A 12,915-nucleotide genomic window follows, 5' to 3' on the forward strand; every position below is an offset into this window, starting at 1 on the left:
CACTCATTCACATGCACTCAGCATGATATTGGACTTCTGCAAAGTAACGTTAGAATCAATCACTTATTTGTTAACGGCATAAAGATCTGAAACTTTAAACCTATAAATTAGTAAATCTAAAATATGATTACAAACCTAACTCAGAAATGTTCTAGCTCTAAAACTTTCTAAGCCTGTGTTTCAAGCTTCACGACGCCCTAGTCTTAGTAGAGAGGTTTAAGCATTTTAGATATTTAACTATTCTAGAACATTCTAAGCCCTGTGGCGTTATATACTTATTCGTAAAATAACAGACCGATAATTTATGTTTCAAAATTCAAAACCACAAAGTTGATTTATAATATTTGCTTAATTTTACTAATATTATATTAAAATTGTGTAGTTTGTGTATGTGTGTGTGTGTGTGTGTGTGCGTGCGCGCGTATTTGTTACTCTTTCCCGCTAAAAAAAAAGCTGGACATTTACCCCCTGTTTCACCATCCATTGATTTAATTTATTTGACAGATAAATCTGATGCCGTCTCTTGTTGTTTGTTCGAATAGACGGAGACGGCATCACATAAAATTAAATACATACATCAAATAAAATTAATCAATGGACAGCTGGATTTCAAAAATAACACATTATATACTATATATCCCAATATATGCGAACAAAATTGAGATTTAAGCGTGAAAAATCTTAGACACATGAAATATTGATTGAAGGTATATCTTATATAACGTAAATGAAGACTACAAACATAATTTACGAGATTTCCTACATGTCAATTAATATAAAATCTCAAAGTTTTAATATAACTGTCAGAACTAACGGTTCACGTGATCGAAGCTGGGGCCATATACTAGTTTTGATCTATTTGCAGAGCGTAGTAAGGTTTTTATTTGGGTTTTGGTATTCGAAATTCGACGAAGAGTTATTTTGGTGCGAATAGCCGCGCGGTCAAAGTGGAGAGCTTTGGGGGAGGCATATGTCCAGCAGTGGACGTCGTTTGGCTGTCATGATGATGATGATTCGAAATTCGTTATATACTTTAAAAGAATATTAATTGATTAAAATAAAATTAAGTAAACAAAACACCGGTAAAGTGAGAGTCGAATTCCAGTTTCTTGTATGGGTATCCAGTTTTTAGAGTTACCCAAACGGTGTTTTGAAATAATAGAATAAGTCACAGCGGTCTTATTTACTACGCTGTTTTTACCCATCGCCCCTTAATAAGGTAAATCACAACAAAGTGTCTCAAGCATAACATAATATAATTAATGTCTTAAGCCAATTTCAGCTAGCTTCATTAACCTAAACTTCAATAACTACATAAGCATGATAGTAGTAAAATCTCTTAATAAGATTACTGTGACTCCAGGGGTTTACGAGTGTAAGTCGGTATTTGTAGACCTTTGGGGTGGGGTGTCAGAAGCAGCGTGTGTCAGTCAAAGTCAAGGCAGCGTTTCCACCAATAATATGCAAGGATATGTTGCGAGGAATGTGTTTTTGGTGAACCAATAGAAACGGTTCATTTACACATCCTCGCTCCGCTTAGCTGTTTCCACTAGAGATGCCCTGTGCGAGGATATATAAATGAAACCAAGGCTCGGATACCGGTTAAATTTCCAAACCGTTGTCATGTACTTGGCGCAAAACCTTTTCATTTTGGTTTCGTACGAAACCGTTATTTTTAAACCGGTTTTTAAGAGAACATTTCCATAAAGTTCTTGTCAGTTTAACCGGTTTAGAACAATAAAAACCGGTTTATTCCGGCGCAGGATAAACGTCGCCGCCTACCACCGGCCAGCCAGCTGTCACTCGTCGAATAAACCGGTTTATTTAGGTTATAGTTACGATCTTAAAAACGTTCGCGTTCTTATGAAAGTTCGGAGTTATACCGAAATAAACCGGTATTTACCGCTATTTTATAAACCAGTACCGAGCCTTGAATGAAACGTTTTTATTGGTTAATGAAAATCACATTCCTCGCAACACATCCTCGTTTCCTCGTACATTATTGGTGGAAATGCTGCATATGTGGTCTACCTAGTCCCCGGTGTGATCACTGCTGATAAAGAGCGGTACTTTTCCTGCTTCTTCGCAGAAAAATCGCTTTATGTTAGTCCAAATCTAAAACCATGTTTTCAGTTCACACATATTTAATGCGTCTATCCTCTAAGGATTTACTGTCGGTCGTTTCTCAACTGGTACTTACGGTTAAACCTAAATATTCAGCTTGATATGGCCTTAGGGGTAGTGAGAATATTATAATGTGTACCTATAATTTATAAGGTACTAGCTTTTGCCCGCGGATTCGTTTGCGCTGAATTAGGATGTACTCGTAGTTAATCATACGGAAACCATACATTGTTTCGGCATAAAAACTAGCTCATATGTTAGGATATATATTATCGGTATGCTAAATTTCATGCAAATGCGTTCAGTAGTTTTTCGTTTTTCGTTTTCTTTACAAACTTTCGCGTTTATAATACATGTACGTATGTACGTATATAGTATTTATGTATATGTATACATGTATTTATGTGTGTATGTTAATAAGATGACATAAGATAAGATAAGATAAGATATGGCCCGGGACATGTAAGCGCAGCGCAGACCGTTAGGTAATTTCTGCGCATGTGAAAATCGCGCTCTCCAATCAGATTTTAATTTCCTTAACGTAATATTCTTAATTCAAATTGGCGTAACGTTATTTCGCATAATTATTAATTAGCATAACCGAATGCCCTCAATCTTACTGTGCATAATATTAACTGTCATAACGATGACTTGACATAAAAATAATAGGCATAAACGTTACATTGCATAAGTATTAAAAAGTATAAAGCGTTTTTTCCTAATGGTTCACGAGAGAGAAGCCATGGCTAAAGACTAGTTACTGGAATTATTTAGCAAGTGGCAGTACCTACTGTTTCGGAAGAAAATATTTTTACCGGCATTTTTGCTTCAAGATGACATTGAATGATCAATTGATCCGTAACATGTTGAATATAAGCCGTGGTGGCCTAGTGGTTTAACCTATGGTTTCTCAATCAGAGGATCTTGGGTTCAAGACCCAGCTAGCACCTATTAATTTTTCGAAATTCATGTGCGAAATTGAATTTGAAATTTACCACGAGCTTCACAGAGAAGGAAAGCATCGCGAGGAAACCTGTACAAACCTGTGAAGCAATTCAATGGTGTGTGCGAAGTTCCCAATCCGCACTTTGACCGGGTGAGAACTACGGCCCAAGCCCTCTTATTCTGAGGGGAGGCCTGTGTGACAGTGGGACGTATAAAGACTGGGATGAAGATGTCGAATTAAAATCTGTGGTTGGTCTAATTTGGTAAATGGTTCGCCCTATCATGCAAAGGGACGTAGGTTCGACCCTGATCTTTCACTTCCGAATTTTCGTAATTTGTATGCGAAATTACGTTTGAAATTTACCATGACCTTTTCAGTCACGGAAAATATCCTAAGGACACAATCGATCTAGTTTGGTCTTATACAACACAGTGTGTTTTTCAAATTTATTCATGTCGTACTTTTTCCTTTTGAGGTACGGAACTCTAAAAATAAATAAGTTTTTGGTAAAAATTCTGCTTTTAATATTAGCTTTTCTTTCTGACTGTACTTATTGTCGACTTTACTTGCATCGTCACCCAAACTACATTGCCATTAACCGTTGAAGAGTTCCATCCTGAGGAGACGATCCTGTCCGGACTACAAAGATGTCACTACCAGATTATTGTAATGTCACACAATTTACATAAGTATGCCAAATTTCAAGTCAATCCTACTGGAAGTTGTTGGTCGAATTTAACTTGCAAGATTTGACTATACATACACTATACATATAGACAGATGACAACGAGACAGGTGAAACTAAATAAAAGCTTGTAAAAATCATCGATATTATTTTGTAGCATTATGAAAATATACAACCATATAATTACTCATCGGATTAATTTTAGCACCTTGGTGATCCAGCTTTGCTAAGAAATAGGCCTCTATGTTGCAATACCCCTGGTGTTGCAGATGTTTATGGGCGGTGGTGATCTCTTACCATCAGGAGACCCACTTGCTCGTTTGCTATCCAGTCGTATAAAAAAAACTTGTTTTTCTTGAACTCAAAATTTGAATGAGAAAACCCCCATTTTTCCATAAACATGTAAAACCAGTCAGATTGATTGTAGGTACTTTGCTTCCGAAAAATCCCACGAATCAAATTTTATTAAAACCGTTATAGCTGTTTCTAAGATCCCCATAATATTTAAATAAAAATTCTTCGTTAAAATCAAAAGTACCTACCTCGTATTACTTTTATAACATGCGCAGTGTTTGTTATGTAGACGATTTTATCATGTTATACTGGATCAAAACATGATTTTTATAATAAAAAAGTTATCCTTATCTTCTAAGTTACGCGTAAAACAATATTGTCTACGACTAGCGTTCAATAGTTACGTAAACAAATTAAAAAAAAATTTTTTTCGACCTTCAAAAACCGAGAAAATTGACAATTTGTTCTACTGACAATATTGCTTTCTAAATAATTATGTTCTCTATTTACGAAAATAATATGCAGTCGACTTGCAAAAATTCTAGCCCTACAATTTCATCGTGTATATCTTAATTAGCTTACCTACCTAATATTTAAATTGAGAGACTTATAAAATACCAACCTGTCTTGACTAACAATTTCAATAATCATCTTCACCAATTCCAATTCAATAATTAATGTTTGATGTTTATTAATCAACACCTACCTTTAATAAAATTAAATCACGACACGGGTTTTTCACACAGCACTACAATCTTCTTTCACAGTTAAAGTCCACCAAAGACAATCGAAAAATGAAACTAAACACTAACGCACACCACTCAAAGTTTTTCAACGATTTTTTAAAAACACGTCACATTCGATTCAAAAATCGCGATCTTCCATCGCACGCTAACAAACGACCATTCGCGTCGACAAATCGGAACGCACTGTTTGTTAGGTGGAAGGAGGGAGAGAGACAGCTGCGGTGGTAGCTCGCGAAATCCATAAGCCCGTTTTACACGAAATATCGAGTAAGTAGCCATTACATTGCTGGTCTCAGTCGCTTCCATTAATCTCGTCCGCTTCACGACCCGGTAATGAAATATTACTTTCTTTTTACACGAAATTTTAGACTATCGCGGCCATTACAAATTTTATTTCCCTTCTGCCACTTTGGAAACCAAAGGTTCGAAACCAGTTCAGAAAACCGAATTATTTAACTTTTTCGGAAACCTAGTTTCGAATGAAGAAAAATAATTCTGTTTTCTAAACTGGTTTCCCATAAAGAATATAGAATCTTCTTTTGAAACTCATTCACAATTTTTAGTATGTAAGTATACAATCATAATGTTTTTTCACAATCGCGTTTTTTTCCAATTTTAATCGACACAGAAACATATAGGTAGGTTTAGGTGATGTTAAGTTTACATCGACCCGAAGGGCAAAAACTACACAAAAGTAAGGAGCTCCTGAGCGGAGCTTCGTCAAAACTGTGTCTGTGTCGATTCTGTTTGAAAAAAAAAACGCTTCATTAAAAACCAGAAGTCGATCACTAATCCTAGTTTTGTGCAAGAACACAGTGTTCGTTCGTATCTGGTTTCGCAAAGGACAAAATAGTTTTCGATGCAACCGGTTTCGAACACGACCGAGAAAGTTTTCTTCTGCAACTGGTAACGTACGATACTCCGGTTACGTACGCGGCCGAAGGGTTTTATTTTATGAATTAAATTTGGGTTTTTTTCCGCGTACCTCGATTTTAGAGCAGCTCGATATTTCGACACAGTTGCATGCGCCATGATCACGAGAAGATTAATTCATAAAATAAAAATATAAAAAAATGGAATTTCATTTGAATTTAATTCATAACATTACTTTATTTTTGCATGTGTAAACTTGAGTATCGAGACAGTACGTGAAATAATAAAGGGCGATTCGTTCGACACGGTGAAACATGCTTTTCAATGAGTCAGCTAGACTTTGACAATGAAATTTGATGAGTTTTTTGAAAATGGTGTTTCTCGGCTAGCAAAATTTTGATTTAAAGATTATGTATGGCACTTTTGGCAAAAAAAAAACACGGAAAACTGCTACTTATCTAAACATACTACGTAGATAATACGTAGCTGAGAGTAACTGTAATAACTTAGTGTTTTACCTATGGCCTCTCAACTACATAAAGGAACGTGGGATCAAATCTGGGCTTGCACCGATTTACCGTGAGCTTTTCGGTGAAGGAAAATATCTTGAAAAAACCATTATAAATCTGTGAAGCAATTCAATCGAGTGTGAAGATTGCAATGCAATCCGCATTCGGGCCCGCATGGGAACTAGAACACATGCCTGAATCTGAAATATAGCCTGAAGTGGGAAATAGGCTGTTAATAGAATGCCCGAAACGCGTTGCGCTGAACGATTTAATCTATCGGTATATTGCCACCACGAATGTGGCGACTTTATAACCCAACGGAATTCTAAGAGACGATGACAGGAGGCCGGTTAGTATGTCTAATTCCCTGGTGGATGGGCCGGGCTTCAGCAACCTGCGTCAACACCCTAGCTCTGTCACGCCTTTAGGGAACCACAAGAGAAGCTCGTGCAGCGGCGGAAGTGGCCGATAGTAGAAATTAGAGAAATAGGTCTCGGTTCGACACACAATTTTGTACCTGGCCTTATACTACAAAGTGCAAAATTCGATCTTCGTATCTTGCCGTCCCACTGACGCTTTATGACGCGATTATTTAACATGATAGTGAGAGGGACAGTACTTCGAGTTTAAAATTTTCTAAGTAGCCCCCCTGTCGCTTTTGAGACCTAGGTGACCCGAGGTCCATGGGACCCCGGCGTTTTATAGACATAAAAGATTTGCAAAAGTGCCTGGTTGACACAATTGGAGGCCAAAGGGCCGGTAGCTATCTTTCTCAAAGAATCAGCATAGCTTTTTAACGAGAAAACGCGGCCAGCCTTTTGAGCATGATGCCACGGGGGCATGCCTAGATTTATTTTAGTTTTAAGCAACTAGTTTTTAGTTTTAAGTCTTGTTTAGGTACTGTTAATTTTTTTATAGTTATTTACGCTTTAAAGACACTAAACCTAAAAACAATGAAAAACGTACAAATTTAGCTTTTGTGGTTACACTCAGAGAATAAAAATCGTCATCAACGTTTGTATGAAATAATGAGACTGTGTTAACCTCTTCGTATTCTTTTTGTTTTTCCATTTAGTACAATAAAGAGTATAAACAAACAAATACACAAACCTCTTAACAGAGGGCATGCAGTACCTATTTTAGGTACAACACAGATTTCTCAGATTGATAAACTAATGTCTGTGGCTATTCTAAGAATATCTTTACATTCGAGAATGAGCGAATCACATAATTTTTTACGTGCTTTACATAGTATATAACAAAAACTATCATTCTTCCGCTACACTAGGACCTATATGCCTAAATTGAACAAATTCTACAACAAAAATATGAAACGGAATTTCTAAATTGGTTTTATTTTTTGCTGTATGTTTGCTGCTGGCACATTGTTGATATTGAAAAATATTTTCAGTTTAAATTTGGAATATTTTTTCTGTAATTTGAAAGTTTATTGAAATGAACCTTATACTTTTTGATCATAATGAGTTGCAAAAATGTTATTTCATTCTAGATGATTTTTAGCGGAGAAACAAGGTTAATAATTTATTTAGGTTTATTTTTTATTTTTTTTATATTTGAATTCATTATTTTTTGTAAGCTTTCGTTTGTGTTAAGAAATGTATGTGGAGAACGTTGGTGAAGGTCGAGAAAGGTGCATACGATGGTTTGACCATTTTGAGAGAGTGCTTAGAAGTAGAAATGACAATGGGAATTTACGACAGCAAATGAATAGAAGAGTCGGAAGAGGGCGACCGAGACGAGGGTTTGCTAATTACATGTCTAAGATACCTAAAATACTAAAACCAAGTCAGATAGAAGTACTTTTAACTGACGAAGCGTAGGATGTGTGCAGAGATCGTAGCATTAGCATTAGGCATTCTGAAATTCCTGCCTGCCCCAATGGACCACAGACGTAAAGTATAATTATAATATATGTATGTAAGCTCTGATTAAACTTGGTACATTACGTACGGGTCACAATAATTCTCAAAAATGAAATCATAAAATATCTGACACATTTTTATGTACATTATTTATAGGCGGTTAAAGTTTTGTGTGACGTCACACTTTAGTTACATTTTTTTGTCGGACTCGCACTTGGCATATTTTTATCGTAATCAACGCAAAAAATCAATGCACTTTACTACACTCTTACCCTACTTAGGGCCTGTTTCACCACTTGTCGACTAACTTTAAGTGTCAGATAAAAGTAATGCCGTCTTTTTTTATTCGGACAAAACAAACAGAGACGGCATCACTGATATATGTTTGTCCACTGCTCGACATAGGCCTCTCCCATGGCAAGCCACTGAGCACGATCCTCGGCCACTCATCCAGCTCTGGCCAGCCGCCCTGCGAAGATCATAGCTCCACCGAGTCTGAGGACGTTCTACGCTACGTTTGCCGATCCGTGGTATCCACTCAAGAACTCGTCTACCCCTACGTATATATTCTTGCATAGATCCTATTTACGAGAAATCTGGGAGGCTAATACGAAATTCGAAAATCGAATTTCGTTTCGTAGCGTCCCTCTCACTTTCGTATTAAATAATATACCAAAGCGTCAGCGGGACGGCAAGATACGAAGTTCGAATTTTGCACTTTGTAGTATCCGTCCACCGTGCCTCAGGACGCCCTACACTACGTTTTCCCGTCCGTGATCTCCATTCGAGGACTCGTCTTCGGCACGGTGGACGGATGACCTTAAGAGGATCGCTGGCGGCGGATGAATGCGAGGCGCTGAAGACAGTGTTGTGGCGCGCCATGGAAGAGGCCTATGCCCAGCAGTGGACTGATGTAGGCTGATGATGATGATGATGATGACTTCGTAGTATTATGTAGGCCCAGTTGGTTTGTGCTTCCGCATATACGCATATGCATAACGCACCCTACAAGTAAACGGTAAAGAGGGCACAGTCAACCGTCAGCTTTATCAGTACTGTGATTATGCGATGGGGGGAATATACTTAGATACGACAGAATAGGCTGCTTGTATAAGATAAGGCCGATTTTAGAGTCATTCTGGCCTTAGGCGTTGATGGTCCAACATTTGTGATTGCCCTAGAAGCGTTTTAGAATAACGCATATTCTGTCAGCGCTGAATATGGTCAGTGAACAACCCTGTCAATATTTTCAGGATCTTTAAATTTTGCTTGACAAATACTTCCACATCGATTTTCAATTTGTTGTGAGTCAAAGCCCAACTAACAACATTTTAAATCAAAAAGTCAGCTGAAAAAGTTTTTAGATTTGTTTTTTTGTCTCACCGCCAGCGAGGAAACGATTGGCTATGACTATTTTCTCCGAACTAGACCCTGTGTGAGTAAAAGAGACACATAAATTTTTAGCTGGCTGTTGTCGGCGAGAACTCGCTCTTACATCTTTTGTCGCAGCGACAAGAGCTATAAAACTCGCTGAGCTATAGATACTCGCTCAGCGATGAGCTTGGCGGCTGCCCCGCACGAGCGAGTCGAGTGGAGCGCGCCCTCACTCGAAACTAAAGCACTACACTCGCTTCTATGACTCGTTTCTAGATACTCGCTCTAATCGCTTCTCGCTCATCGTCGGCGGTGGGACAAGTGCCTAAATATTCCCAAATAATTTTGAGGACTCCATGTATTAGTAATAAATACGGCCTAAATTTTGATGTTAAGATCGCGGATCGCCTTGGTGGATGCGGAAGCAAAAGACCGGTCTGAGTAAAGCAGCCTTGGGTTAGACCAAATCTTACAATAAACCGCCTGAGTCCAACGGGATTTAGTCCCGTCATTTTAGCTTAGACAAGCTAGATAGTGTATGCCCTCCGGCCATGTGGAGTGACGATCTGCGAACGGCAGCTAGTAGAAGCTGGATGCATCGAGCCGAGGACAAGGCGCAATAGCACTTATTGGGGGACACCTATATCCAGCAATGAACTGCTATAGGCATGATGATGATGACGATTTTCTCACTGCGTGTTGCATCCCTATTCGCAACTTGTACTAATAAATTCCACCGCTAAGACTTCGGGTCACAGTTTCTTTTACGACATTTTCACGGCCAAGCGAATAAATATAGATGCGTAACGTTACCGAATACGGTACTAACTTTTTACGATGTTAGGCCGTTCGTAGACTGGGCTTATTTTGCGTAAAGCAAACGGCAGAGGAGATATCATCCTAAGGCAATTTTTTTATTAGGAATCAGGACAACTGGCTGGAATATTTCTGATAAGTAATTTTGTATGTAAAGTGGGCCAAATTTTGTGCCGCTAAGTATATTTGAATCTTCATAGATCGAGGAAAAGAATCAAAAAGACTATTGTTAGCTAGGAGCCAAACGTGAATATTGTTTGGTAGCGACCCAGCTAAGTTAAAATAGTTTAGTGACATTTTCTAATGTTTCACTGTTATTTACCTATAGTAGACAATGTTTGTTATTTGATGTTGACTGTTCCCGATATCTCGCGGGCAGACTGTAGGATTTGGAGGTATAGATATTAATGTTGTGTGGACTTTTCCGCTTCGACTTTCACAACCGTCCACCATCGGACGCATTTTCACTTAACATTCGAACCGTATTAGTCCGCGCATCCGAAACACAAATACCTACATGAGACCCGACAAACCAGAAAATCACTGTATTACAATCATACGACAATGATGAGATAAATCATGCATCGAAGTATCGGAGCTCATGAAAAGTACTAGTAATAGTCATAAGTCATATAAGATAATGTAGAATATTTCTTATTATAACTATAGAAGAAAGAAACTATATACTTCGTGTATACACTTTTTCGTGTATATATTTGGTTACACGCTCATTCTGGCTTTAATTCAGTCCATTATTCTGGTTTTCTGTTATTCACTACGGATTGATAAATATAATAAAAAAAAATACTCTCATCAGTCTGGATTAGTTTTGGTCAGTCAGTTTAAGTCAACACGGTAATTCTGTGGTCCTTGTGACCCGAGTTAGTATTGTCTAAAACGCTGGTGCTCGCGATCGCATTCACCATCTCTTTCTAGTCTATATCTTATACCGTGTGATAGAAAGAAGTGATAAAAACGATTGTGATCCCATGAACGTTAAACAATAACGCTTCTGAATGTTACACTGGAACCGATGTCGTAAACGACAATGACTTTGTTTTATTGCTACTTAATATATGTGATGCCGTCCCCATCTATTCGAAAAAAAAAAACAAACTGAGATGGCATCAGGTTTATCCGTCAAATAAATTTAATCAATGGATGGTGGAATAGGGGGTTAGTCTTATTATTATTACTGTTAGGTGGTGGTACTGATGAAACCAAATAAATCTCTCTCTTTCTTTTTCTTTCTTAAACAGCGCGAATAACACGCCCATCTGTAGCCGGCCTACGCCAAATCCAAGGAACAACATTCGTTCGCATAAATACTTGGTAATCTCAGCGGGTATAGCTTTCTGGATGTTCACGGTATGGACAACGTCTTCTCTGGTCGTTATTGGTGTTATAAATAGTTGGGGGAAATTGGCTCTTGTAACCAATTATAGGGAAAAAGGGGGTTGAGCGTAACAATCAACGAGCGTCCGGACGTTTTGTACAATTAGGTACAGCTGGTTATTAACAGGGTTGGTGGTAACAGTTTTTAATGAACAAAAACAATAAAATTACTTTGCTCACTCGCGACTGTGTGATAGCTACGCCTATGCACAAAATGTGTGTTCATGCAGTTCCTCCACCTCCAAACTGTAAGAAGACACACAAATGACACAACCGTTCACCGTGCTACCAGATGTTAGACTCTAACTATTGACGAGATAGATGGTAAACACCGGATTGCAATTGTTTTAAACTGTGTAATAAATAATAAGGAAATCAAGAAAAGGAATATGCTGGCTCAACCGATGTGAGAGAACAACTGATTTTGATGAGCTCTGTCAGACGGATTGCACCAGATTTGAATACAGAATTAAAACTAACAAGAAAACTTTCAAGGAGGAGTCCCAATCAGTCGTCAACACTAACACTAACTCTATGTGTGTGTGTCTAACATCTGGTAGCATGGTGAACGTTTGTGTTGCCCTGAAGATGGGCTCTGGTTGAGTTCAAAACGCGTGTAGTGTAGTGGTGGCGATAGATGGGTTTGCGTAATTTGTGTGTGTTCTTACAGTGTGAAGGTAGAGGAACTGCATGAACACACATTTCTTGCATTTTAGCTATCATAAGTTTTATTAATTTGTAAGTACCTACTAATCTTTAGAAACTAAGCAACAACTACTAACATAAAATGTGTCCAGTTACATTATTATTATTATTATAAGGTCGCGGGTGACCAAAGTAATTGATTTAGTTCATTGATATAGCATATGGCAAATTCAGGATAGTTACCAAGTTACGTGTCAGCCAAACTTGACATGGCCTTTCAACACAATTAACCTTCATCTCTAACAATCCTACATTCAAAACGATTGGCCATCGACTTATGTGCTTCTTTAGTTCATAAACGAAATTGCGACTTTGATAAGGGTATAAGCCCTTGTTTCGTTAAAGACCCAATTCAATACGACTTCGACGATGTTAAAGCGAACTGAAAACCATATAGTTAGGCAGTTCAATATGCTAAATGCTAGGAGTATTTTTTAGGGTTCCGTAATAAACTAGGAACCCTTGTAGCTGTGCCATGTCTGTCCGTCTGTCTGTCTATCTGACCAATCGCCGCTAAGCTCAGAGACCGTTAGTACTAGAAAGCTGTAATTTGGCATGAATTATA

At 38.0% G+C, this 12,915-nt stretch overlaps 1 protein-coding gene across 1 annotated transcript in view; it reads right to left on the minus strand.

Annotated features, from left to right (window-relative positions):
- The window catches only part of LOC141440385 (uncharacterized), a 99,065-nt gene extending 94,099 nt beyond the window's left edge, over nucleotides 1-4,966 (minus strand). The window contains exon 1 of the mRNA XM_074104893.1: nucleotides 4,756-4,966. The gene's annotated coding sequence lies outside the window, so the exon portion shown is untranslated. The remainder of the gene's footprint in view (nucleotides 1-4,755) is intronic.
- Between the last annotated feature and the right edge of the window lie 7,949 nt (nucleotides 4,967-12,915).

The sequence above is a fragment of the Choristoneura fumiferana genome, chromosome 22 (genome assembly GCF_025370935.1).
Source record: "Choristoneura fumiferana chromosome 22, NRCan_CFum_1, whole genome shotgun sequence".
Lineage (NCBI taxonomy): Eukaryota > Metazoa > Arthropoda > Insecta > Lepidoptera > Tortricidae > Choristoneura > Choristoneura fumiferana.